The sequence below is a fragment of the Rhinatrema bivittatum genome, chromosome 3 (genome assembly GCF_901001135.1).
Source record: "Rhinatrema bivittatum chromosome 3, aRhiBiv1.1, whole genome shotgun sequence".
In the NCBI taxonomy this organism is placed as follows: domain Eukaryota; kingdom Metazoa; phylum Chordata; class Amphibia; order Gymnophiona; family Rhinatrematidae; genus Rhinatrema; species Rhinatrema bivittatum.
In genome coordinates this window covers 215,114,259-215,141,825 of record NC_042617.1, presented here as the reverse complement: position 1 = coordinate 215,141,825, position 27,567 = coordinate 215,114,259, and the positions used below count along the sequence as shown (strand labels likewise).

Sequence of the window (27,567 nt, the reverse complement as noted above, 5' to 3'; positions counted from 1 at the left end):
CGGGCCTGCTCCCCTCTTGCGCTGCTTGGTCTGAAAGGACTGATTCCTGGCCTGAGGACGCGGCGCCTGGTAGCGACTCCTGTAAAGAATGAAGCGCTGTGAACTCCTGCCCCTGGAGGGCCTTGGAAAGGCGCGCTGGCCCCTTCTGAACCAATCTTCCGGCAGTCAAGGCACTGGAGAGGCACCCCATGTACTGGCCAGTTTATCAAGGTCGCTGCCAAATAGGAAAGAGCCCTTAAAGGGCAATCTGGTGAGGCGTGTCTTGGAAGGCGCATCAGCTGACCATCTCCGGATCCAGAGCTGCCTCCTGGCGGCTACGGAGGATGAGATCCCCTTAGCTGTTGTCCGGACTAGGTCTGATGCAGCATCTGTGAGGAACGAAAGAGCTGACTCCATGTCAGCTGCTGGAGCGTTGTTCCTAACCTGTGACAAACAGGCACTCGTCACCACTGTGCAGCAGGTCACGATCTGCAAAGATAGAGCTGCCACCTCAAAGGTCTGTTTCAGAATGGCGTCTAGTCGCCCGTCATGAGGCTCCTTGAGGGCCATCCCCCCCCCCAACTGGAATGGTAGTGCGCTTGACCACAGTGCTAATCAAGGTGTCCACCTGAGGGCACGCCAGCAGGTCCTGGATAGCCGGTGCCAATGGGTACATGCCCGTCAGGGCCCGGCCCCCTTTGAAGGAAGCCGCTGGTGCCGCCCATTCTAAATCTATCAGTTGTTGTGCTGCTTGCAAGAATGGAAAATGGCGGGCTGTAGGACGAAGACCTTCCAGCAGGGGGTTCTGCGCAGAGGGTACCATAGCGCTAGGACCTGTAATATCCAACTCCGCCAGACACTGAGACACCAGGTCGGAGAGATCCTCCTTAGGGAAGAACCGCCTCATGGTTCTATATGGCTCAATCCCTGGGGGAAGTTCCCCCTCGTCCGGGAGTTCGGACTCGTCCGGTGAAAACTCCTGGTCTGACTGATCTGGGCTGTCCAGCGGCGGGAGGTCCTGCTCACGATAAGGGCGTGAGGGTCCAGGCACAGGAGCCGCCACCGCAGCCGCGGCCACCGCAGAAACCGCAGGGCCTGGACGGGAAGCAGTTTGCATCTGTACAAAGGCATGAATCCCCTTAAAGAGATCCACCCAGGAAATTGAAGCAGCCTCTAATCGCTGGGGTACAAGATCCCCTGGGATTCCCGATTGGTCGAGACTGCCCGCTAAAGCCGGGGTAGCCCCCGGGGAACTGTCAGCAAATCGCGGCTGAGACTGGTCCTGGCCCGAGGGTCCCACGGCCTCCTCACATTGGGCACATAGGGAGTCTGGCTCTTCACTATGCGTGGCTCGAAGCTGGCATGCAGAGCAGAGGCAGAGGGCTTTAATGCCGGAGGCAGGCGGCGCCCCCGCTGAAGATGCTGAGGCGTTCTGTTCCATTGAAAAGTATGCGCTGAATGAAAAGCGGCCACAATATACGCTTAATACAACAGGTGCACAATAATAATATGCGGCAGCGCTCAATAATATGCGGCAGCAATATGCGCTTAATACAACAGGCGCTTAAGAACGCTAAATGATATGCAATACGCTCTCAGCAATAGGCAGTCATGAATACACGCTCAATTGTATGCAATATGCTCTCAGCTAGAATCAGTTAGCAATACCCGCTCAATGGCATTCAATAGGCTCTCAGCAATATGCGGTTAGCAATACACGCTCAATGGCATTCAATATGCTCTCAGCAATAGGCGGTTAGCAATACACGCTCAGTGGTATGCAATATGCTCTCAGTAATAAGGCAATATATGCACAAGGAGGAATAGAGCTGCGCCTATTACGGGCACTCAATACCTGAACAAGGCCCACAAAATGGCACCCTCCACGGCATGCCACGCCGCCGATCCTCTGTTCCTCGGAGACCAGAAATAAGAGATGTACGCCTTACCTGATCCTCGGCGCTTCCCGGCTGGAACCCGGGCGGTCTCCGGCTGCAGGGGGAGAGGGCAAGTACCTTCACCGCCGCGTTTGAGGATATGCACCCGCTGCCTCGTCAACGCGGGACCGAGGCGCCTCGTATGCCTCACCCGAACCTCGCCCGGGGGCTATGTCCCTGCCGCGATTCGGCCACCCGACTGAGGACTTAAACCTCCGGGGGATCACGGAAATCACCCCGGGAAACTACACTGGGGGAGGGACCTTATGTTATCACCGCAGGAGTGCAGGGCTCGATGGTTGTAGTTGAAAGTAGAAAGTAGAAAATAGAAAGTAGATTTGGAAAACACGCTCAGCGAGCGTGCAGGCTCTCCAAACTGCTTTGGAGACGGAAATTACTGAGTTGCTACGCTTCCTGTGGGGGTATATATACACCCGTGCTGACGTCAGATCAGTCTCCAACTGCTAGCACGCGGATACTATACCCATTCGTTCTGAGTCCATCTGGCTACACGCCAGGAAATGAATGGATATCAATTTTCTGTAATATATAGCACTTCAAACGAACTTAAATATCTAAAAACTTGCTAATACAGCATCTGCTACTATTTTGCACTTTCAGCATTTTAGGATTTTGCATTTTTGGGGTTGTCCATTTGCTTTTATTGCACCATTTTATGGGATGTGTCTCAGAGTATAAATTGCCCTTGGAGCATGGGCACAAAGTCTTTCTGCTCCCAAGGCGGACTGATCAAGAAGGAAATTGGTGTAGTCTGTTTCTATGGCAGACTGATCTAGGGAGAGGTCTGATTTTCTACAGAAGACTGACCAAGAGGGGGTAGAAGGAGTGAGTTGAGGAATAAGGAGCTTGAATTTCTGGAGATTTTTTTTTAAGTTTTGCTGTTGAGACCCTGTGATTCAGGACTTGAAGGACAGGCAAACCTCTCCTCTTGAAGGGCTGGGTTTCTGATTTTCTTCACCTTTGTGCCTAGTAAACAGTAGAGGATGAGGATTTTTGAGGATAAGTTTGAATAAGTTGTTGGATATTTTTGAGCATTCATAGCACCTCTGGGAGGTGCTATGAATGCTCCGGCCCATCCCCTCCCATAATCCCTCCGCCAATAATACAAATGGAGTCATCAAATGGATGAATAAGTCCGCCGCTTTATTATAAACAACCACTAGTTCCCGGTCTTTGAGCCATGTGGTTACCCATGACTCCAGCTGCATCAACACCACTCGCCATCTGCCTTACCCAAGCAGGATGACCTTCCTGCCTGGCTGCTTGCTGTGCTTCCCAGGCTGCTCTACTGAAGGCCCACTGCGACTGCAGTTGCTTGTACACAGATTGTTACTGGCCCGCTGGACCCGCAGGGCAGGTGGGGGGGGGGGGGGGCAAGAAAAGCAAGTCACTCAGGTGAAGAGGGAAGGCCCAAGCCTGCATCTCTGTGTTAAGGGAGGGCTATTGCTTATATTGGGGCATACTCCTCATTTTTGCAGTAAGGCAGTTTTCCCTTGTGCTGGACATTGGAGGTTGGCTATTTTAACCCATGGCCAGTGAAAGTGAGTGAAGCTGCTAATTTTGGACAGGACTTTTTGGACAAATATTTTAGAAACATCTGTTTTGCAAGATCTGGGGTTTTGTTTTCCCCTTGTTTATGATTGTTATTGAGGACAATCATTCCACCCTTAATGGGGAAGGATAGTGCAGTCTGGGTTAGAGGAAGGAGAGTGGCTAAAATGCACGGTGGACAAAGAAACCATTGCTTTCCTGGTTATGATTTATCTTGCTCTTTATGATTTTTGCAATTCTTTCTTGGATTATCCTTTTTTAAACTGAAGTACATTTTTTTCAGTTAATCACCACTAACTGCCTCTGATTCTTTCAACAGTGCATAAACCACAAGGCAATATCAGCCACTGTCATTTCTCAAAGACCCCAAGTGTGTGAATTTGGAGTGAGTTGTATTTGCTGACCATTGCACCATGGGTCCTAGAAGTGTAAACTCTTCCCTGCCAGATGAACCCAGCATCCCAGGAGCTAAAGTGGAGAAGTAAGAATGAGTGATCCAGACAGGAAAAAAGTCTGAGAATGGCGAAGCCCCTCTGATTTAGCACTCAAGCATGACCTGGGGGTCCCACTACAAGTAGTTATTTCATGGATTTAAGTCATAAGATTTTTTTCTTTTTAATACCAAATTCAATGTCTATATATTCTGCAATCTAACCAAATACAATAATTAATTGTAAACACTGGGTTGTACCATAGCAACATTAGTAGCACTGTACTATTTTTCTTAACTATTTTTGAAACTTAGCTAATGCGAGCAAGCACATTTTACAAGAACAAAAAAGAAAATAAATATAATTTAATTAATACACATCCACCAGCATATGTACCAACCTGTTGAGAAGACAAAACCAAGATACAATACCCTACTGAACATCTTCTGACATTTCTGGTATTTATCCTACATACTTTTCTATACCCATCAGATTTACCCATAAAAGCAAAAAGATAAGTGATTCTAAGAAGGCAATTTCAGCTATGGAACAAAACCAGAACTCAAACTGTGATAAAGTTTTCCAATAAAAGGCAATTAATCTTGCTGCATACAGAAGATGAGAAAAGTTATTCTTATGTCCTGCTGAAACCAGCATCCCAAGAAACATAGCTGTGGATCATTTCCAACTATATAGCTATAATATTCACATCTCTGAATCTCACTTCAGAAATTCTCTACTTCTGTACATCCCCACCACATGTGAAGATAAGCACCCTGCTTGTTCTTTTCCAAATTCACTGTGCTAGAGAAAAGGACAAGTTTACACATCAGCTCCTGATTTAGATTTGCAGCTTGACTATTTGCACTAAGTCCTGATTCCAACTTTCAATCAAATCTTGACTCATCTCATTTATTTATTGGTGGGAAGAAGATTCAGTAAATCCAAAATTAATAACTATTTGTAATTTCTGTATCCATAAGTTTATCCAGAGCCTTACAAGATCTGATTGCCAGATAATCAAACACCTTAAAATATTCTTTTCATCCACAAATGAATGGTATCCATTTATATTTCTTTATTTTGCAAATCTGTAAAAGGATTTGAATGCCCTGAAAACATCTGCACCAGATACTGAAGTCCTGCCTTCCTGCACACTAATATCAGATGTGAGAGAGTGACCAATAACTGCAGATTAATTTATTTAAAATGTGTTCCTCACCCTTCCATGATTCAAGGAAGGGTATAAAATACATCCATAAAAAAACGAAAAAAAAAGGACAGGAAAAAGTACAATAAATTCATTATAAAACAAAAAGCAAATAAGAAAAAAAAAATAAAATAGATGACCAGGGACTGAACTACAGGGTGGAACTGTATGCCAGCTTGAAAAAAATGTGTCTTAAGGGCCTTCTTAAAAGATTTGAGTCTTTTATGCTCCAAATATTTAGTGAGAGGGAGTTCCATAATGAAGGGGCAGCAGTCGAGTAGGTCTTCTCTCTAGTCTCAAAGTGAGCCACTTTGAGATGTACTATATAGAAGACCTTGACTAAAGCATCTACGCAATCATGAAGGGGTGTTATATAATAGGGAGATAGGTGCAAACTTTTCAATAATTTTGCCCAGATTCTAATGTGCCAATCGCCATACTTTAAAGAGCATGAATTTGTATTGGATTATGTCTATTAATTCTACATATAACAAGTATTTGCAATGAATAAAAAGACATTGTGGCAAGGCTATGTCCACTTACTTGTGAGTGCTCGAACTCACCATCCTAAAGAGCTTTCCAAGCCCAACCATCCATGCAAAGCTTGCAACTTTGCAGGTAAATATAGATTAGGAAGTTCCACTCCAGAGTCTTTTGGTAACTGTAGAGTAGTATACTCAATATGTGAAACTCTTATTCTATAGAAATGAAGATATTTGCCCATTAAGCGTACAAAGAAAAAAAAAAATCACTTTTGGTAGGTTATATTTATTGAAACAAATATAGCAATTTTGGGAGAATCATCATCTTAACTACATTAACCAGCTCTAAACAAAAGTTTAGTGAAAATTTTACCTATCAAAATCATTTAATCACATTTATTAGCCACCCCTCCAGAAACAGTCTGGGTAGGGTACAAGAGAACATTCATAAAAATATTCCGAAACAAACCAGAAGACAAAACTTTAAAATGTTAAAAACAAGAGGTGGAACAAGTAACTAAGCTCCAGCTACAGAAAAGAATCGTTAAGCAGATGGGCTTTCAGGAGCTTCTTAGAGACCTGTGAGAGCCTCAGGCATGGAGGGAACATAAGAACATAAGAAAATGCCATACTGGGTGAGACCAAGGGTCCATCAAGCCCAGCATCCTGTTTCCAACAGTGGCCAATCCAGGCCATAAGAACCTGGCAAGTACCCAAAAACTAAGTCTATTTCATGTTACCATTGCTAATGTCAGTGGCTATTCTCTAAGTGAACTTAATAGCAGGTAATGGACTTCTCCTCCAAGAACAATCCTTTTTTTAACACAGCTATACTAACTGCACTAACCACATCCTCTGGCAACAAATTCCAGAGTTTAATTGTGCATTGAGTAAAAAAACTTTCTCCGATTAGTTTTAAATGTGCCCCATGCTAACTTCATGGAGTTCCCCCTAGTCTTTCTACTATCCGAAAGAGTAAATAACCGATTCACATCTACCAGTTCTAGACCTCTCATGATTTTAAACACCTCTATCATATCCCCCCTCAGTCGTCTCTTCTCCAAGCTGAAAAGTCCTAACCTCTTTAGTCTTTCCTCGTAGGGAAGTTGTTCCATTCCCCTTATTTTGGTAGCCCTTCTCTGTACCTTCTCCATCGCCATTATATCAAAAAGTCCAGAGGGCAGGGCTGGATATAGAAAAGTATTAGTACGAGTTGACAGAGGACATGAAGATTATCTAGATGTATGGGACAGGAATCAGAGGTTAGTACAGATGTGATGATAAAAGTATGTAATAAGATTAGCATGTAAAAATAACAGACAGCATGCTTAAAGAAATTACAGGCTTGTGGGCTGTAGGTAGCCCCTTGCGTTCTCCCTTCATGTAACTTGAAGACTGAAAGCTTCAAGGTCACAAGTATAACTCAGAACTTACAGACCAGCTACAAGGTCATTTCCTACATAATTACAAATAGGTTAGAAACAAAACAGCTGCACACACACACACACACAGCTTGTCTCTTAGCATAAAAGAAAAGAGGGGCTGAAGTTTCAGATTCAGTGAAGAGCACCATTAGCCATCCGAAGACCCAAGACTGGGTCTCCAGTACTGAGTTCCCAATTTCCTGAGACTGTCTTGCACCTGGGAATGTGTAAGGGAAGTGTCACTGTAAATATCTTTTGCTACTGCTTTTATGCATAAACTTTGATATCTGAATATAAGAATATTATAATCTGTTTTGTCAGACATTGTCATAAGAACTGTTTTGTGCATATATGATAGAGAACATTTTTTTTTCTTTTTAATACTTTTACATAGGGTGTAGAGGTATCATTTTCTTAGTGTTTTGTATGTTCCAGACTACAAGGCAAATACCACCATTCTTACAACCCACTACAAAAAGGAGCATTTCTCCTAACTACCTTAGGAGAGGGAATGTCTAAAAGGAATTGACTGGCCCACTGTAAAGTGCGAGCTGGGGCGTGTATTCTTAGAGTGGAGGTAACCCATGGAGATGAAACATTATGGAGTAAGTTATGGATTATGTCAGCTACTTTATATTTAATACTCCAGGTGACAATTTAGTCCTTTCAGGTTGGGGGTAAAATATGGTCATGAACAGGTGTGCCAGTTAGAAGTACAGTGCAAAAAGTGGCAGGTCATAGCAGAGGCTTCAGGTGACAAGTTTGGAAAATGAACTTTTAACTATTGTTTTGATCTGGGGATTCATGGTTGATTTTGAATCTAAAATGCCGCCAAGGTTTTGAACTATCTGCAAAAAAGGTACTGTATCACCTGCAAACTGGAAAGATCAGGAATGGCAAAAACTAAATGACATGAACAAGAATTAGTTTATTTTTTTGTTTAAGATTTAGAGAAAGCTTTTTATTGCATAACCAGGATTTAATGGATTGGAGACAAGAGAATGCAAGTTCAATAGTGGCAGGCCAGAAGGGGCGTGGAGGGCAAAAAATACTGCAAATCAACATCAATTTTGTAATTGACACTGCCTTTGAATAGATCTGCAAAACTTGAGAAATTCCCAAATATCTAATACCTCACAGATTCGGTGAAAAACCCTGTAAGCAGACTGGAATATTCCTCATAGGTCCCACTTGTAGTTTCACTTTACACCCCAAGTAAAAATCATATTCACTTATGGCCAGATTTTAAATTGTGTGCGCCTGTACAAAACGGGGTTACGCGCGTGGCTGGGCCTTGCGTGCACCACGCACATCTTCAAAGGGGCCCGCGCTGTGCAGAACTGCCGGGCCTCTTGGAAGGGGCGGGCCGGGACAGCGGCATTCATTACTCTGCCTATGCACGCAACTTACTTCAGGTCGGGCCCTGAGAAGTTGAACAAGGGGGAAAAAAAAAAAAAAAAAAAAAGGTAGGAATTAGGGGTTGGGGAGGAGAGGGGAAGGGAGGTTAGGGTAGGGAAGTTCTCTTCCAGTCCGCTTCTTAATTGGAGCGGACTGGGAGGGAACTGGGGAAAGCTGAGATGCACCAGTGTGCAAATTTGCAAAAAAACTTTACTGCCCCTTGTGCATGCCATGCGCATGGATTACAAAATCCGGCCAGCACATACGCGCGGCCCAACGATTTTAACACATGCGCACCCCTAGCCAATGTCAACTCACATTTTGTCTAGCCCAGTGGCTCCCAAACGTGTCCTGAAGAACCCTCAGCCTGCCAAGTTTTCAGGATATCCACAATGAATATGCATGAAAAAGATTTGCATACACTGCCGCCATAGCAGGCAAATTCTCTCATATGCATTCATTGGGTATATCCTGAAAACCTGACTGGCTGGGGGTTCCTCAGGACAGGTTTGGGAAGCTCTAGTCTGCCCATCTCATTTATGGATAACCTCTAATTTCTTAATCTGTTCAGTTAGTTTGTTTCATCTTTACAACTGACCCTTATTGATGTGACTAGAATATGCTATTATACTGCTCCTAATTACAGATGTTAATGTCTTCCATCTTAGTACTGAGTTAAATATAATATGGCTTTCTCTTATCTTAGCCTCAAACTCGGTATTTTTCAAGAGGGAAAAATTTAATCTCCATCTATTCCTACTGCCACCAGACCACTAAAAATTCGTGGCAAAATGGGATCAGATTAAAAAAAAAAAAAAAAGATTCTGCTGTGCTTGTAAGAGTGCATCCTTGTAATCATAAATTAAGCCAAATTATTCACAATAGCAACAACCTAAATGCACCATACCTTCCCATCCAAAGTTCTCCTCATAGAAAAAAATCTCCCACCCCCACAACGGGAAGAGCGCCTCAGTTCTTGGCATACTGCACATACAAAAAGGAAGTAAAGAAAAAAATCTCTTCTCTGCCACACACACATAAAGACATTAAATATAAAACAGAAAAAAATAAAGGAACATTCCAGTTTAATAATCAAACTAAGGCCACACAATCATTGCTTTAAGTCCACTTCTCCCTCGCTCTCAATATTTGATGCCTGCAGAGTGTAGCTAAAGCTTTCAGTGCTGTTACCACTTCCCACCACTATCACTGCCATCCTCGTGAAGCAAGCCATCATACATAAGTCACATGGCTGTGACCATCTTGAAGAGACATGTTTGAACTCATGCATGTGCATTATTGAAACAATTATGCTCAGTAAAGCAGAACTACTTACCTATAAACAGGTGTTCTCCAAGGACAACAGGATTAGTCCTCACACATGGGTGACATCAGATGGAGCCCCAACACCAAAAAAAGGTCAAATTTTCTAGAACTTTGATTTGTCACACTGAGAATGCCCAGTATGTCCTAAATCACACATCCACTACGGGTCCCTCTTCAGTCTTATAACAGAATTAGACATAAAACCAAACAGGAGATTGAATATACAGGGGGGCAAGATGGCCACCGTGTGAGACGAACGGTTGGAAGGTTCTCTCTCTGTGTTACCTCTCAACTTATTACCTCTACGAGTTATGCCGCATACTAAAATGAAAGCAAGGGTAAGGGAAGCGACAACATCTTCACCCTTACCCGAGCAGACAACCAAGAATAGAGTCCTTTTTTACCGTTCCGGCGAATTCAATGCTGGTGGAGGGGGCCACGGTCGCAGTCGGCACGGAGCGGGTGCTGACTGCGCTGGCATCACATTGAGTCCCAGAGCACCGAAAACCCCTTCTCCTCCCATGATTACTCCTGAGGTGGAGGAAGTGCTGGGGTTAATTCAAAGGAAGGTCAAGCTGACACTTGGAATTCCAAGCGAACCCAGAGTGGAAACAGGAGCAGGGAACCGGCTGAAGTTCAGGCCAGTGAGATTTGTTTTCAGGTGATTCTGTTACCAGCATTGACAAAGAATTTGAATGTGGAGTTGGGGAACCTGGCACGAACGGGTGAGGAGACTACCAAGAAACAGCTGGAAGTTTTTCCTCTTATGGTGAAACCAACGGTCATTACTATGGATTCCTTGTGGAGTGCATTGAAAGGTTTGGAGACTGCAATTGTAAATTTAACTAAGATTACATTAGAACCAAACTTAGTTACAGAACATTGAGAGTGAAATTGTTTCACAAGACAGGAATGTTGGACAATTAGAGGCAGAGTTGCAAAGTTTGAATCAACAGCAGGAAATATTGAGGGTAGAAGCGGTGAACATTAAGAAAATTGAAAATATAGAGAACTCTGGAAAAAACTCTAATCTTCGTGTTCTTAATTTTCCGTTTGTGGAAATTATATCCCCTGATGATATGTTTAAAAATTCTCTGGTTAACGTGTTAAATTTATCTTCTGATGTGTTACCTGTGTTAAATAGAATTTATCTTCCAGTTAGAGAAGAAAAATTGAATGGGGGAACAACCATTAGATGATACCTTGAATTTAACTCAAGTTCTGGAAATGTCGTTGGATATGAAAATTTCAAAAAGGACTTTGCGTCTTTCACTTTACCTTCAGATCGAGGTCTAGTGTTCTGAATGTTCATGTGAAATAGGTTAAAGGAAGTTTATGGTGAAAAAATTTGGATATACCCAGACCTCAAGGATCACACAAGAAAGAAGAAAAAAGTTTATTATGAGACCAGAGGTAGTAACTAGAGGGGGCAAGTTTAACTTAAAATTCCCTTGCAAATGTCTTGTGAATTATGAGAATAATAATTATGTGTTTCTTGACCCTTTGCAACTGCGTAATTTCTTGGACGCACATACCCAAGAGGTTCCTGACCAGGTTTTGGTGGTAGGATAAATTAGTTCGCTGGGTCTTTACACTGCGGTTTTTTCAAAACAGAAAAGTTTTATTTCCTTTTTCTAATTTATATACTGCTAATTTACAACCCTCCTCCTTTTCCTAGAAAGAAGTACAGATAACAGATAATTATGTTATATAGAAAGTGTTTTTGTTGTAATTATTGTATGGATATCTGTTTTCTACAACAAATGTAAAAATTGTTGTATATTTTGAAAATGATAAATTAAAAATAATAAAAAAAAACAAACACACAAAATAAAAACAAACAAAAACAGGAGAAATCCAGCTCCATGGGGTGGTGGGTGGGTTTCGTGAGGACTAACATCCTGGTGTCCTCCGAGAACACCTGTAACTGGTAAGCAATTTATTTTTTCTGCGAGGACAAGCAGGATCGTAATCCTCACACATGGGCAAATCCCTAGCTACAGGCTGTCCCCAAACATAACAGGGGGCCAACAAACACAAACAGGTGCCAAAGGGCACAAAAATAGTGTTGTTGCTAGCAAGAGATGAAGACAGCCTGAACTGAAACAGGCCCGAGGTGAAAGAGTTGGGTTCTACACCTCAAACAGATTCCAAAAGACAGATTGGCCAAACCTATTATTGTGTTGGCCATCCCTATCCAAGCAGTAGTGAGATGTGAATGTGTGAAGAGAACTCCATGTCACAACTTTGCAGATCTTCTCCATGGGAACTGCTCGTAAATGTGCTATGACATGACACTCAAGATGCAGTTACATAAGTAACAAAAGAACATGCCATACTGGGTCAGACCAAGGGTCCATCAAGCCCAACATTATGTTTCCAACAGTGGCCAATCCAGGCTATAAGAACCTGCCAAGTATCCCATGCTACCGATGCTAGTAATAGCAGTGGCTATCGACTAAGACAACTTTATTAATAGCAGGTAATGGACTTCTCCTTCAAGAACTTATCCAAACCTTTTTTAAACCCAGCTTCACACTAACCACATCCCCAGCCACAAATTCCAGAGTTTGTGTCGAGTGAAAAAGAACTTTCTCCGATTAGTTTTAAATGTGCTACATACTAACTTCATAGAGTGCCCCCTAGTCCTATTATCCGAAAGAGTAAAGAACTAATTTACATTTACCTGTTCTAGACCTCTCATGATTTTAAACACCTCTATCATATTCCCCCTCTGCAGTCTTCTCCAAATTGAACAGTCCTAAACTCTTTAGTCTTTCCTCATGGGGGAGCTGTTCCATCCCCTTTATCATTTTGGTTGCCCTTCTCTGTACCTTCTCATTTGCAAGTTTTTTTTTTTTTGTTTTTTTTTTTTTAAGATGCGGCGACCAGAATCGTATACTGTATTCAAGGAGCTGTCTCACCATGGAGCGATACAGAGGCATTATGACATCCTGCATTTTATTCACCAATCCCTTCCTAATTCCTAAAATGTTTTGCTTTTTTTTTTTTTTTTTTAGACTGCCGCAAACAGAGCCGACTATTTCAATGTATTATCCACTATGGCACCTAGATCTCTTTCCTGGGTCGTAGCTCCTAATACGGAACCTAACATCATGTAACTATAGCATGGATTATTTTTCCCTATATGTATCACCTTCCATTTATATACATTACATTTCATCTGCCATTTGGATGCCCAATTTTCCAGTCTCACAAGGTCCTCCTGCAATTTATCACAATCTGATTTAACTACTCTGAATAATTTGTATCTGCAAATTTGATTACCTCACTCGTATTCCTTTCCAGATCATTTATAAATATATTGAAAAGCACGGGTCCCATTACAGATCCCTGAGGCACTCCACTGCCCACTCCCCTCCACTGCGAAAATGTTCCATTAATCCTACTCTGTTTCCTGTCTTTTAACCAGTTTGTAACCCACAAAAGCACATCGCCACCTATCCCATGACTTTTTCACTTTTCCTAGAAGTCTCATGAGGAACTTTGTTAAATGCCTTCTGAAAATCCAAATACACTACATGTACCAATTCACCTTTATCTACATGTTTATTAACACCTTCAAAAAAAGTGAAGCAGATTTGTGAGGCAAGACTTGCCTTGGGTAAAGCCATGTTGACTTAGTTCCATTAAACCATGTTTTTCTACATGTTCTGTGATTTTGATCTGTAGAACACTTTCCACTATTTTTCCTGGCACTGAAATCAGGCTAACTGGTTAAAGGTTTCCCAGATCGACCCCGGAACCCTTTTAAAGTATCGAGGTTACATTAGCCACCCTCCAGTCTTCAGGTACAATGGATTTTAATGATAGATTACAAATTTTAACTATGAGATCTGAAACTTCATTTCTGAGTTCCTTCAGAACCCTGGGGTGTATGCCATCCAGTCCAGGTGATTTACTACTCTTCAGTTTGTCACAGGCCTACCACATCTTCCAGGTTTACCGTTATTTGGTTCAGTCCATCTGAATCATTACCTATGAAAACCTTCTCTAGAACAGGTATCTCCCCAACATCCTCTTCAATAAACACAGAAGCTATAATTTAATCTTTCCACGATGGCCTTATCTTCTGTAAGTGCCCCTTTAATCCCTCGATCATCTAATGGTCCAACTGACTCCCTCACAGGCTTTCTGCTTCAGATATATTTTTAAAAGTTTTTGCCTCTACGGCCAACTTTTCAAATTCTCTTAGCCTGTCATATCAATGGTTTTACATTTAACTTGCCAACGCTTATGCATTATCCTATTTTCTTCTATTGGATCCTTCTTCCAATTTTTGAATGAAGATCTTTTGGCTAAAATAACCTGTCACTTCACCTTTTAACCAGACCGGTAATATTTTTGCACAGTTTTTACCATTGTAGCTGCTCCTTTCAGTTTTTTCCTAAATATTTCTCATTTTATCAAAGTTTCCCTTTTAAAGAAGTTTAGCACGAGAGCCATGGATTTGCTTACTGTCCCCCTTCCACTCATTAATTCAAATTTGATCATATGATCACTATTGCCAAGCAGCCCCACCACCGTTACCTCTCACCAAATCCTGAGAATTAGATCTAAAATTGCTCCCTCTCTTGTCAGTTCCTGAACCAATTGCTCCATAAAACTGTCATTTATTCCATCGAGGAACTTTCATCTCTGTAGCATGTCCCAATGCTACATTTACCCTGTCAATACTGGGGTAATTTAAATCTCCCATTATTACTGCACTACCAATTTGGTTAGCTTCCCTAATTTCTCTTAGCATTTCATCATCTGACCATTTTGGCCAGGTGGACGATAGTATACTCTTATCCCTATAGTCTTCCCCAACACACAAGGGATTTCTACCCATAAAGATTCGATTGTACATTTAGTCTCATGCAGGATGTTTATCCTGTTGGACTCTATGCCATCCTGGGCATAAAGCGCCACTCTGCCTCCCAGATACTCCTCTCTGTTATTGCGATATCATTTGTACCCCAGTATAGCACTGTCCCACTGTCCACCATGTCTCTGAGATGCCAATTAAGTCTGTTACCATTCACTGCTATACATTCTAGCTCTCCCATCTTACTTCTTAGACTTCAGGCATTAACATACAAACATTTCAAAGTTTGTTTTTTGTTTGTATTTTCATTCTGCTTTTTAATTGATAGGGATAAATTGGAATCTCTTAGCTCAGGTGAGTTTAATTACATGCACTCGGACGACTTTTCTTATTATTTGAACCTCACTGTTGGGGTGCCCTAATTCTAATGCATGATTAGTATCCTTTGAAGATACCTCCCTCTGAACCATGCGCTGCTGAGCGAATGTCAGCTTCCCCCCCTTTGATCTAGTTTAAAAGCTGCTCTCTCCTTTTTAAAAGGTTAGCACCAGCAGCCTGGTTCCACCCTGGTTAAGGCGGAGCCCATCCCTTCGGAAAAGACTTCTCCTTCCCCAATAGGTTTCCCAGTTCTTTACAAAACTGAATCCCTCTTCCATGCATTGAGATTCCAGTGCTCTGCTTGCCTCTGGGGACCTGTGCGTAGAACAGGGAGCATTTCAGAGAATGCTACCCTGGATGTTCTGGATTTCAGCTTTCCACCTAAAAGCCTAAATTTGGTTTCCAGAACCTCCCTCCCACATTTTCCTATGTTGTGGTGTCCACATGTACCACGACAGCCGGCTCCTCCCCAGCACCATCTAAAATCCTACCTAGGAGACTCTGATACGATCCTGGAGGTTCTGCATGGCCTGACAACACTGTATTCTCAAAGTCCATTGGGCTTTGCTCATGTACATCAAGTTAAGGGAGCAACAAATGATTGTAGCCTTATGGCCAACCTCAACATGTGCCAGACTGACATATGCTGCCTCTGCTCTACCGTTATGGTCATCGGGGTGATGGCCCTTTGGAGGCAGGAAGGTCTTGGCCTGAGCCGTGTCTAGCAGGGCTCCTATGAAGTCCAATTGAAGTGTTGGGCTGAGATGGGATGTTGGGTACTTGATGACTAACACTAGTGACTCCAATACTCAGATGGTCAAGTGCATGGACTTGACAGCCCCTGCCTGAGAAGTACTCTTGACCAGCCAATCATCCAGATAAGGAAACATGCACCCCCGGCCTGTGGAGGTGTGCTGTCACCATGGCCAAGCATTTTGTAATGCAGGGCCGATGCGAACCAAATGGCAATATCAGATATTGGAAGTTCTGTTTTCCTACCATGAATCTGAGATACTTCTGGTGACTTGGGAAGTTCTTGATGAGGGTATATGCATCCTCCAGATTGAGGGAGCATAGCTAGTCCCCCTTTTTTTTGTAGAAGGTGGATCAAGGTGCCCAGGAAAATCATCTTGAACTTATCCTTTATGAGAAATCTGTTCAAGGCCTTTAGGTCTAAAAATGGGATTAGGTCCTCCTGTTTTTTTTTGTAATCAGGAAGTACCTCAAGTAAAATCCATGCCCTTGTGGAACAGGCTCTGGCCGTCAAGAGGGAGGAGACCTCCGTTAATAGTACCTCCTGATGTGCTACTGGCCTCCAAAGTGGGCTCAGAGAGCATTTTGGTGGGGCATCCAATAGGTTCAAATCAGTACCCTTGACAATTGATGGAAAGAACCCTCTAGTCTGAGGTTATACTGGGCCACTGCTTCGTAAAGCACCATAGCCTGCCCCGGATCGGCGGATCCATCACCCCAGGTATGGGTAACTGAACTATGCTCCCTATGACCCAATCAAAACCCCATCCCTGGAGTTGAATGAGCTGCCGGCTGGGCCTTGGGAGCTCTCTGCTGCCCGAGACTGCCACAAGGGGTGGAGGATAGTACTTCCTCTAGGGAAAGAAAGACTTCTGCTGCCCTGATCATGCCAACCTCCTAGCAAAGGAAGAGTCTGAAGTGCTGGCAGACAGTTGTTGGTGAGTTTCATGGTGGTCCTGGAGCTGGGCCACATCCTTCTCCCTGTCTCCGAAGAGATTCTCCCCAGTATGTCACATGTCAGCAAATTTTTCCTATACCTCTGGTTGGAGATCAGCGGCCTGCAGCCATGCTGTTCTGCGGGTGCCGATTTCCACTGCAGAGACCCTAGAGCTGTTTTGAAAAAATTGTAGGTGGCTTGAACCTCGTGTTTTCACACTCCAGGCCCTTATGCATCACAGACATAAGAGCATTCTGCTGCTACTGAGGCAACTGCTCGACCACCTCCTGCAACTGCTTTCAGATATTCTGCAAGTACTGGCTCATATAGAGCTGGTAGGAAGCTATGTGGGCTACTCAACTGCTCCTTGCACAGGATGTTCTATGGAGGCACTGCTGTACTTTGTTTTCATTGCTGCTATAGCAGACATTGATCGTTTGTTGGTCGCACTGAAGGGAAAGTGAGAGTCACATGACAATGACGTCAAGCGGCGATGCTAGTGTCTGTGCACAAAAGGGAGCCCATAAGGTGGGCACCTGCTTAAGGCCTGCCCCTTGGTGTGCCACTGGATTTTGAACTTAGAATTATGGCTTTTTTAGTTTGAAATTCAGTACAGTATCAGTAAGAAGCTATTTGAATGCCATTCAGTCAACATATGTTATGTCTTATGCTTGCAGCTTCATTACTCAGCATGATTCCAACTGTAGTTGGATGAGGTTTTGCTAGCCTTACTAAAAAATGACAAACATTGGTTAAGAACTTATCCTAAGATAATTAGAACTGATCTAGACCTTTTAATGATGTCCATTTTGTCGAGTCGAAGACTACATCCTTTCGGGGTCATCTGGGTGCATTAATGGCAACCTCAGACATCATGCGATGGTAGAGGACTCATTCTTCATCAGGATCAGTGATGGACATGGCCACGATGGGATGAAATAAATGGGAAGGAAGATCAAACAATGGCAACAGTCATCGACGGCTAGCGGGCACCAAAGTACTGCTGCCATGGTGAATTGACCACAAAAGGAAACATTGAAAACCCTTAACGAGGAAGACAGAGGGTGCCGGTGTCGAATGCAGGTGGCTACCATAGAGAAAAGTCACCTTAATAGTGAAAAGGGAAAACAGTTTCCAGAAAGCCAAAAAAGTGAGGCTCACAAACTGATGTTGCAGCTCTGCGGAAAAAGACTGAAGAGGGACCCTGCGTTGACACATGGTATAGGGCAGGGGTCGGGAACCCATGGCTCGCGAGCCAGATATGGCTCTTGAGGGCTGTATCTGGCTCGCAGACAGTCGCCACACTTTCCCGCTGACCCAGCTGCTCCCCGGCCCTCCTCCGCCTGGGCTTAAAATGTTGTCAGCCCGGGCGGAACGCGGCAGGACAGCTGGAGTCAGCGGCACCGGCGTGCTCTCTTCTTCCCGCCCCCCCGCGGCCCGGAAGAGGAAGTGGAGAGTATCGGGTGCCTGCGCGGCAAGAAGAGGCCACGCTAGTGCGCTCGGCATCGGCCCGAAGAAAAGAAGACTGCAGCGCGGCTCGGAGGAAAATGAAGAGGTTCAACCGCGGCCGATGGGACTCCGCCTCCGCGAGGGCTGAAAATGAAGAGGTTAGCGTTGGGAGGAGGCTGCTGCTGCAGCGAGTTCCCGGGGTGGGGGAGAGAGAGAGTGAATGAGCGAGCAAACACAGCTTGCTCGCTCATTCACTCTCTCTCTCCCCCACCCCGGGAACTCGCTGCAGCAGCAGCCTCCTCCCAACGCTAACCTCTTCATTTTCAGCCCTCGCGGAGGCGGAGTCCCATCGGCCGCGGTTGAACCTCTTCATTTTCCTCCGAGCCGCGCTGCAGTCTTTTTTTCTTCGGGCCGATGCCGAGCGCACTAGCGTGGCCTCTTCTTGCCGCGCAGGCACCCGATACTCTCCACTTCCTCTTCCGGGCCGCGGGGGGGGCCTGGGTGTGTGTGTGAGAGAGAGATTGCATGTATGTGAATGATTGAGAGCCTGTACATGTGAAAGAGAATATGTCTGTGATTGAGAGCCTGCCTGTGAGAGAGAGAGCATGAATGTAAGTTTACCATTGGGAACCTGTATGTGTAAGTTTGTGATTGAAAACCTGTTTGTGTGAAAGAGTATGTGTGTATGATTGAGATCCTTTGTGTGTGAGAGAAATCATGTGTATGTATGATTAAGAGCCTGTGTGTATAAGTAAGAGAGATCATGTGTGTCTGTGTGTGATTGAGAGCTGATTTAGGTGAGGGAGCATGTGAGTATGTGATTGAGAGCCTGTGTGTAAATGAGAGAAAGAGAGGACATGTTTGTAAGCATGTGAATGAGAGTCTGTGTGTGAGAGAAAAAGACAGCATGTATTTATGTGATTGAAAGCCTGTGTGTGTGTGTAAGCATGAAAAGATAGACAGCATGTGTGTAAATGTGTAATTAAGAGCCTATATAAGTGAGAGAGAAAAAACATGTGTATATGTGAATACTGGGAGCATGTGTGTATAGGTGTGTCATTGAGAGCCAGTGTGAGAGAGAGCGCTGGTATGTGACAGAGAGGAGAAAGTTCCAAGCAAACCACCCCACCTCCTGCTAATTCAGAACAATCTCAGGACACCTGGATATCAAACGTTCCCAGGTATGCAGAGCAAAAAAAATTTTTGTATCCTTATTATTTTTCATTACTGGGTCTTTGTGTCTGCTATTTTGAAATATTTTGTTGGTATCTGGAAATGTTTTATATGCGTTTTTAATTATTGGATAGTTCACTCATCAGCTGTTTCGAAATATGTTTTTTGTTAGTACAGTTTTACTGCTGATGATTTTATATTTCTTGATTTGTTTTATAAGGATGGGTGATGTTTCTTTTTTCCTTTGTTACACTGCATACAGAGACTCTGGCTTGTTGCAGTTTCCAATTCAGTTTTTTCTGCATGCTTCTTGTTATGCGTTTTGGTCTCTTTATTCTATGTTAGGTGAGGGACAGCACGTGATTCAGGTGAGGTTTTCTGCTGGCGTGTAGTTTCTTTGTAGGACTCTATAGCAGCCTGACTTGGTCCGTTTTCCTAATAGGAGATGTATTGGTGTCTTAAGGCCTGGTGTAATATTTTCAGAGACTTATTGTACTTTAAAAGTGTGATCTTACATAAAATGCACACATTTACCGTATTTCCACGCACATAACCCGCGGGTAATGTGCGTTTTTACCTACCCCGCATGCCCCCCGCGGGGTATAAACGTGGGCGGGTTATGCAGAAAAAATTTTACAGCAGCGGTTAACATCTCTCTCCCCCCGCCCCGGGGGGAGAGAGATGTTAACCGCGAAGGAGGAAACAAAACAAAGCGTCAAGGAGCTGAGAGGAGTCCGTCCTATCCCTGCGCCCGGCCGCTTCCTGATTGGTCAGGAAGGAACGAGGGCGATGTGAGGGGGAGGGCCTGTTTTTGGGTCTTCGCGGGCTCTCCTGCTCCGCGGCACAGCATGCCGAGGCAGGCAGCTTGTCGGGCCTGTGGGTCCGCGGCGACGTGGCTGTCTAGAGATAGCCTCTGCTCTTCATGTGTGGGAGGGGGAGAAGGAGCGTCGGCGCCGGCGTCGGGGACCCGGGGTAGGCAGCCATGCACCGTATACTCTGCGGCTGCCGCGACAAAGCGCCGGCGATGTGAGGCTGTACACGGCTGTACACGGCGCGCAGAGTGCGCAAGGTCAGTGTGCCGGCGGCCCCGCCCCCTCGGACAAGCGCGGGTTATATGAGGAGGCGGGGTATATTAAAACTTTATTACAAAAATTTTGAAAACCTGCGGGTTATGTGTGTGGGCGGGTTATATACGTGGGCGGGTTATTGTCGTGGAAATACGGTACTTGTATTTAGTTTTAAACATATTGTATGGCTCTCATGGAATTACAGTTTAAAATATGTGGCGTTTATGGCTCTCAGCCAAAAAGGTTCCTGACCCCTGGTATAGAGTATGCTGGGCATGCTCAGTGTGGCAACAACATTCTAGAAATTTTGTCCAGTGATATTTTATCTCCATGCTGTAAGGATGAAGTCGCGGAATGAGCCTCCTCAGTTTTCACTTTATAAAATATTTTCTTTTTGTCAGCATTAAAGGTAAAGTATCATGGAGGCAACTCCTTTTGCTTTTAGTCTACGCTTAACTTCAGTAATATTTTGGTGCTTTTTTTTTTCCACAGCAGAGAAAGCTTTAAAATAAATAAATAAATGCGCTGCTTTTCAAACAGCTCCTCCTTATGGGCTGCCTCCATTATTTGTCACTTGTCAGTAAAATTATGAATCCTGATGCCCAAAGCTTGAAGCCTTTTATTGGGACCAGGAGTTGGGGCCAAAGTACTAGGTACTCTGTCAATTTTAATGTTACTATCTTCAGTTTCCATTTGCAGAAAATGCCAGCAGCCATTATACAGTCAAGGCCTCTGCATCTTGCTCTTCTGCCCTCTTCAGCAGTCCAACCACATGGATACTGTTGCATTTATTTCAATTTTCTAAATTTTCCTGTCATTTGCCCAATGCCTTACATTCTCTTTCCAAAACAATGTTCCTTCTGTAAATTGTTAGGAAACCTTTCAGATTACTTACTCAGGCCTCAATCCCTTCAATATACTCCTTCCTGCTTCCATATAGAGGATAATAGCTGTATGACCTTGTTAATCATTATCTCTAGCTTGGTATCAGTATTTTTAGAGATCTGCTCAGTGAGCTGATAAAATAGCTGCCAGGCCATTTGTCATCTCAGCCAGACCCCTCAGGCACATTCCATTCCTCCCCATCAGATGATGAATCATATGCGGTGCCTTCTGCACCTTTTCCAGCCTCAGATAAAACTTCCAAAATGTTTCTTTTTGCTACATGATCTGGCCACATTCTCTGGAAGGTATCAATGGTTTTCAAGGCATCTTTTAGATCTAATGGTACCAGTAAAATGTTAAAATGTTATTTTCAACAGGAAAAAGCAGAAGCCATACTAACAAGCTGCTGCTTCTATCTGTGCATCACATAACCCTCTCCCTTTCTCCCACCATGTATTTTTTAATGAGTCATCCAGTTTTTGAAATGCTCTACAGATTAATACTGAACTTTTCTGAATTTTTGTAGAAACCATCTCAGAAATATACCACCAGGGAAGAAAAATAAAAAAGACACTTTCCAACCACCAACAAGGATTACTTTACTCCCTCCAGTTTTGTAGTCACCATCTGCCTTGTTGGAAGGTGATGCATGGTGATGTAGCACATTTGGGAAGGTGATCTTGCCTCTGCTCACTTTAGGTTTCCAGAGGAGCTCAAAGCATGCAGTCCACTTTCTTCTTTAAATCCTGCCCACTCTATACTTCACCTGTTTTACTTAAATAACCTAATAGTATAAATCAAATGCTGTTCAATTAAATTAAACACTAATCTATGGGATTTGTGGATTCTTTACAATCAAGTGTTCTACCATAAAAACAAATCAATACAATTTGGAGGCTTAAGAGGTGTCCCCCATCTGTATACAATGGAAAAAAGGATTTGACACCTGAAATATGGTTTGGCTGTGATTAGAAATCTCCCCACTATAGGATATCAGAAAAATCTACCTCCACTCCCACAGATCCAAACAAACAGGAATAAATGGTTACAGTAGGCTCTGTAAGGATAAAGACCTGCAATTGAAGCTTTATTGCAAATTGTATGTATTAGAGAACTTCCTCAAACGATACCCAAAATGCATTTGCAATCCTTAAAGCAAGTATGCAGCTTTAGGAGCAGCCTATAGTCCCAAAGCTGAGGAGAGGTCAATAACAGCATCATACCTGCATGATTCGGACTATTTCAGTGTGTTCTGTTGCAGCTAAAACCAGATCACCTATGTTCCTCTGCTTTCTGAAACTTCATGAGTTTAAAAGAAGTCAAAAGAAGAAAGATAGGATGATACTGTTTATCATGCAGTTTCAAAATAGTTATATTAGCTTTCTTCCATGGGTGAGGGAATTTTGGTTTAGTAAAACAGAATGACATACAAGCTCTCAGCCATTCTAGGAATAGAACATCAGCATTAGTTGAACTATTTAGAGCATATACAATCAACGCCTGGTACCTTACTAGACCAGTATATTCAGTACTATTTTAAATTCAAATGAAGAGAATTTTTGATGCAAATCAAAGTTAGCAAATGAGTACGATCTTGCCTTGTCTGGAATTAACCAAGCATGATGAGGTTCTACCTGCATGTATGCCTTTTCTATCATTGATGAATGCATGAGAAAAGGACAATTTTTTGCTTTATCATATTCCTAGTAATTTTTGCCTACCAGCTTTCCAACTTGAATGGACAACAGTCTTTGGGTAGTCTCTTGCCACCTTTTGTGTGCCTCATCCAGTTTAAGACTTCAGCTGGGATACTATACTGGAGGCTTCTTTGATGGGTGCATTTTTAAAATAGCATTTGTGTTCACATTCTGGGTCCCAACATAGGACAAAAACCTTGTGTTTGCAAGACAGAAAGCATGATTTGGATATAGCACCGATTCCATCATAGAGGAGAGAGTAGGTATTAATATCCGCAGTCTCTGGAGAATTTATAGAGCTGTTAAATTACTGAAGCAGTCCTAGTTGGCCTTATGGAAATTTTTTTTTTTTAATCTGACAGCAAGGGCATTGAAGAATGGGGTAGAGTGTCTTTGAAATGAATGAGAAATGATGAAAGCCACAAGAATGATCCAGGATAGTTTGTCAGATTCTACTGACTTACCAGTTGAGGCCTGGATTGGTGACATGTTCCAGCAACTTGAGTAAAAAGTAGTTGTCAATTCTTAAAGTAGAACCAGATCCGATTTTGAGGCCCATTTGCAAAGTGCTTCCCCATTTGGTGCAGAATAGTTACAATCCCAACCAATGCACAGGCAATTGAAATGGCAATGTAGACAATGATGGGGCAGTGCTGAAAGAATATTGCTGGGCTACAATTAATTGTACAGGTGGATTTTGTATGTATTTACAGTGTACACAATGGTAGTTCATTATCACATGGAAACAATTGTTATAATATGGTCATGCATAGTAGATTTCATAAAGATGCCAATTTCAAGAGATTTTAAATCAAGCATGAAGTATAATGCCTCAAAACATGTAAATAGTTTGTTTTAATGTGGAGAAGTACATCTTTCTTTGCTGAAGTGAAGCCCTCAGCATTCAGCTGTAGAATCCAATTGTGAGCTAGAAGAAAACTTCCAATTTGAACCAATCAATTCTGATACCAACACAGTTTAAGGAGGGAACATTTTAGACTTATATTCCGCTTTTTGCGTTTCAAAGCACTTCAAAGTGGATTACATTCAGGTAAACAATGCAAATATATTAAGACCCATCTAGTGTATGCAATTTAATTCCTGGTACAATGCCATATTCTCCAATCTATCTTTGGGTTTCCCCTCACTTATTTGCAAATAACTAATTACATTAATGAGAGGCTTATAATTTTAAGTAAAATTCTCCAGTATTATAATCATGACTTTAGCAAAAAAGGTACTTTCAGCTTTACTATGCTAAATGAAATCTTGATTATAGTTGATAAAATTTGGGAATTAGTGTACTATTAAAAGACTTGATAAAATTCTACTGTTTAACCATTCAGACCTGGAGTGAAGTTTTAATGGTTTACTGAAATTTCCTTCTCTAATTACAATCCACTTTAATTTTTTTCTTCCTGATTTAAATGAGGCCAGTACAATGTATTAAAAAACGCAATAATAATTTCTGATCAATAAAGATTGAACAGTACTCTATAAATGGCAATTGCCATGTTACTTATAACTCTTGCAGAATTACTAAGAAATACTTTAGTACCATAAACTTTCTCCATTTAAAGAAAAATTAAGGTAAATGTGACAGTTAACCACAATTTCTTGCACCCATAAAAGTTCCTCATGCCAAAAAATGATGTATGATTTACCTAAGTAAAACATGAATAATGATTAAGTTAGTGGTTTCGGTTTATTTTATTTCCATTAAAAATACACAAAATTCCTTTGTGCAGAGAGAAAGCCTGCAAAAGGTATTAACCTCCTACCTTTTTTAAATTAAGTCTGTTCTATTCAAGAGCTTCAAATTAGTTTACAGGCTCCGGTCTCAGCCACTAGTTAGTTAAATTAACCCAATAGAACACAGCTGTTGGAATCCAACTAGACTAGGTAACCTTAAACCGGAATCATTTTAGCATTACATTCTTCAAACTTCTAAGCTGAAAATATGGCAACAGTAAAAAAAAAGTTAAGCGCCATCTCTAGGCCAGAGGTATTATTGCCCTCTGCAATTTTTGTTTTTAAGAAAGGAAATGTTAGATCTCAATGTTTGGAAACAAAAATTGGGAATATCATCTGTTTATCCACTGACTCATATTAATGTGTTATTTTACTACAGCTCCTATTTGCAGTAGGGACTGGTTACTAATAACATGTGCTAAGGGTTGATAAATAGTAAGTATGGGGTCTAGTTATAAACTTAATATTTGCCCTGTCATCATAAAATATTGTCCAGGGCAAGGTACAAATAACTACAACATAAGTCATATACAAAATTCCAAACATTATAAAAGAACCCCAAAACATAAAAATCAAGTATACAAAAGTGGGTCGCAGCAATCATTGAAAAAAACTCAGAATTAAAGAAAACCTAAATAAGGAAAAACAAAATCAAGAGTTACCTAGCATTCAAGCAAACAAAGCTCAATTAAATGGCATAATGACATGGTTCCCCCTCCCCCCTTCGTGTGTCTGCACAGGAGAGGGGGCATTCATGAACAGAAGGCTTGCATGCTCCTTCACAGCTCAGTGGCACTACACGAGCTATTTATTAGCATGAACAACAAAATTAGAAAAAGTATAAAAATACCTATACAAGATTTTCAAATTCTCCCCAAAAGGAAAGAAAAGAAAAACAAATCCACTTTTCATGTCCTCTAAACATGACAAGCAAGAGAACAATTGCAGATTAGAATACAGGAAAAAAAAACAAAAAAGTAGAAATAGTTTACAGGCTTAACCGTGGTAAGAACCTATACGTCTCTCTCGTAATTGGGTCAAAAGTCTGCGAAAAGGGTCTCCATACAGCAACATAAAAGTTCTTCTTTTTCTGTTTTTAGGTCCACCGTTCTCTATTCCAGTCATCAAGTCGAACATTTGAGATCTCCACAACTAAATCAGATGGAGACTAATCTAACCATAGTATAAGAATACAACGTTTCGCCAATAAACAAGCCTGGACAAGCAAACATTTAAGAGCCCTTCCTATTCCTGCCTTCTGAGATATATGATGTAAAATGACATGGCCATCATCTATGGGTATCGGCTTTTTTTTTTTTAAGTCATATTAAACAATAAATGAGTAATAGCCCATAAACAAATGAACTAAAGTAGCAGGTGGTATATAACTTTCTGTATTGATCACAGCCAACTATATTCACGTCTCGTGTGCACAGAAGTTATTCTACGTAAAATATGAAATTGTAATTCACATAATGTTAGTCTCTGTATATTTCTTTATGACAATACAAATTCCTAGACTTCCTTCATGTAAGTCAATTTTTAAATCCTTTTGCCACACTGCTGCTGTTTCCAATGTAGCATGGGTATCTAAATTGTATATAGAGTAGATAAAGAATGCTTATGTTTATGACACATTCACACATAAGCAGTGAAAACAGGAGACACTAACGGAAGCTTCCATTTACTCATAATGACTGCGATATAAACTATGAATTTGCAAATAAAAAGAATCATTTGCCTTGAAGTCTAAGACCTATTGACTAATTTCCTTATTTAAAAAATCTCCCAAAGTAGAAGACCCTTCTGCTCCTTGCTGGGAAAGTCTACTATCCAAACCAAAGGAAAAATTTGGATTACCAGTCAAAGATAACAAAAGAGAAACTGTGGTAGGCAAACCAACTTTACCCTTAAGTATCTGCTACGTTTTGTGCATATAGAACTACAAGAAGTAAAAACCTCAAGTCCATAGGTTTATTACTTACTCTCAACTGTAAAATCCATATAATCACTAATACCCTATAAGCAAATCATGTAGATCTCTCATATTACTGGCTAAATTATAACAAAAATTAGGAAATCCCTATCCTCCCTCCTCTCTGGGTAGCATAAAATCTTGATAAAGAAATCCTGGCCCTCTTCTTACAACATATAAATTGATTACAAAGTGTTTCAATTCACCTAAAATCAGTCCTTAGACATTGAAATGGAAGTAGTTGCATAAAATAAAGTAATTTGGGCAATAATATTTAACGAGTGCAGACCAACCTTATAACTATAACAGGAATTTCATCCAGCTATCTATAAAGCTCTGGAAATGCTTAATCAAAGGAAGATTATTATATGAATATCATAGTTTAGTATCTCTATGAATTTGAATCCCTAAATATCTAAGAGTGCCCATTTGCCATTGTAAAGGAAAATCTAAGTTAATTTCAAAGTGCCCAATATATCCACCACCTCAGTTTTACCCAAGTTAAATTTAAAACCAGACACTTGGCATATTGTGTAATGTTACAAGTGAAAAGATGAGAAATGGAAGTATGGGATAACAATAATAAAAGATCTACAAAAAAGGTTTTCTCCACCCCCCTTACTGATCAGAATCCCATTAATTCCTTCAGTAATGTTAAGCAAATACACCAAAGGCTCCAAATATAATATAAAGAGCAGAGGTGACAACAGGCATCCCTGCCTGGTACCTCTTGATAAGGGAAAAGCAGTCAGATAGGTGCCCATTAGTTAGAACTCTAGCAGTAGAGTTAGTATATGAAGTGTTAATAGCATTATGTATACAGCCTTGAAAACCATATTTATGTAATATTAATTTCAAAAACTCCAAAGACACCCGATCAAATGCCTTTCTAGCTCCACATCCAACCAATA

General features: G+C 41.9%; 1 protein-coding gene across 9 annotated transcripts in view; it reads right to left on the bottom strand.

Annotated features, from left to right (window-relative positions):
* TAF5L (TATA-box binding protein associated factor 5 like) overlaps window positions 1-27,567 on the bottom strand; it is a 196,620-nt gene that overhangs the window by 24,337 nt on the left and 144,716 nt on the right. The window contains exons 2-3 of one of the 9 annotated variants that reach the window (XM_029594173.1): window positions 23,394-23,582; window positions 22,456-22,531 (exon numbers count right to left, since the gene is read on the bottom strand). The exons of 5 other annotated variants lie outside the window; for them this stretch is intronic. The gene's annotated coding sequence lies outside the window, so the exon portion shown is untranslated. Of the gene's footprint in view, window positions 1-2,744; window positions 2,898-5,672; window positions 5,788-22,455; window positions 22,532-23,393; window positions 23,714-27,567 lie in introns of those variants that run through there. 3 more of the 9 variants (XM_029594174.1, XM_029594176.1, XM_029594178.1) reach the window with 3 other exon arrangements.